Here is a 1,921-nt window from a genome sequence, read left to right on the forward strand (position 1 = left end):
ACAAACAGGAACCGGCAGCGAGAGACGGAGTCAACGCAAGGAGGAAGAGGATTCCTCCCAGCATATAGTATTGGCAACCATCTTGCAGGAGGACTAGACCATCAAAACGGAACCAGGGGAAGCATCGTATGTGTATTTCCAACTCTGCCAGCACTTCCAAGGGCGATGTATGACACATTTCCCAAGTATGAAATTGTCTGAACCAGAACCAAGAAGTTGCTTTATCAATCAATGTATTTGTTTATGAGTGTGGAGATGGTCCTTTGGTGGTCTGCAGAGCTGCTGTTACTCTGCCCTTTCTTCCTTCTTAGCAGGTTTTTATACTCCCTTCAGCGATGAGCCCTGTGTCCTTTACTACTATGAATGGAAGGCTTGCACTGAGCCTTCCCACTCTTCCTCAGGGCCAGGCAGTTGTTCCACCTTTACCATGTCTCCCACTGGATGTTGCCTCTTGATTCTGCTTATATCCCTTTTTAGTTTTTGTTCTTGCTCCATCTCCTGGATGTATGTACAGGTGACCTCTGCCTAGAGATTCATAGGTGGTCGACACTTTTTCACCACAGTGAGTTATGTTATATTGTCATTAAGTAGTGTTAGTTAGTCTTCTACTCATCTTTCGTCTGGCAAGTTTCACATTTAGAAGTGCCATGATTATTCCTTCCACGATGGGATACTTTTGCCAGCTGTGGCTACACCCACTGTCATAGCTGCTAGTGCTCTTTGTGTGTTCACTATATCTCAATAGAATAGGTCATAATGATAACATAACAATCCGGCTTTCCCGAGTGCAATTGTGCATTCACTGCCTGCAGTGAGAAAAAAAAGTCAATAAAAATGGCCATTGTCATTCAAATAGAAAAAGGACTAGGTCCCTTTTCGGATGACAGCAGCCATTTTGGAACTTGTTTTCCATGGCCGCCATCATACGAAAAGGTAACTAGTTCCTTTTCTGTGTTTATGGTGGTGCCCATTTTTTTGAAAACATGTTTTCACCGATGGGAGATGCGCTCGCGCTGAGCCCATCTCCCATCGGAAGGGACAAAAATGAAATCTATCCGCAACTCGGGAAATCCCAGGGTGCAAATAACTTTCATGCCCCAGCTCATGCGGGGGGGGGTATGGCGTTTAATGTCCTACAGCCCGAGCTGAGGCCCTGGCTTTGCTTGGGCCTACCAAAGCTTGGGCTGGCAGGCCGTTAAAAGCCATGCCCGCCCCCTAGCCGGGGCGTGAAAGCTACATTAATGCTATGTCTAACCAACTGTAGGTCAAAACCCAGAGGTCACAAATCTTCATTCTCCATAGGCGGATTGCAGGTAAGTGTTGCTTTAGGTTTTTGGAATTGGAAGCACACCCCATCTTCAGCTGGACCTGGAGGGGTCACAGCAGTTGGTGCAGCTTCAAGAGCTGGTAGCAAAGGAAAGGTGAACAGTGTCAAAATGTCTTCATAATGTTTCATAGAATGGTTGGGGAAATGTATTATTTTGGAACCTGTTAGGATGAAACAGAATTAGAGGTTCTAGTGGTGATCCTAATATATGAGAGGACCTTGTCTGGCAATTACACTGACAAATAGCAAACCCCCTGCAGACCAGTTCTGACAGTCAATATGCTGTAGGTATGTTATGTTATTTTATATTTGTCTAGTGCCTACTGCCATAGTTATTAATTCAAAGCACGGTGGGGTGAAAGGGCCTTCGAAAGACTGCAGTCTGTGCAAGTATGAAAATAAAAAGAGTACTACATTGCATGTAAGAGCAAAATAGAATTAGGCGACTATTGTATTACTAGCAGAGATGATTCGTTTAAAACATCATCAAAATCATGCAGATCATTGTGTCCAGGTGCAGAGATATCTGTGCCTAAGTAAGTGACTATTTGACTATTTGACAGATGGACTGAATTGTTCGGTGACTCAGCTGTG

The sequence above is a fragment of the Ambystoma mexicanum genome, chromosome 9 (assembly GCF_040938575.1).
Source record: "Ambystoma mexicanum isolate Mex_15411 chromosome 9, UKY_AmexF1_1, whole genome shotgun sequence".
Classification (NCBI taxonomy): Eukaryota; Metazoa; Chordata; class Amphibia; order Caudata; family Ambystomatidae; genus Ambystoma; species Ambystoma mexicanum.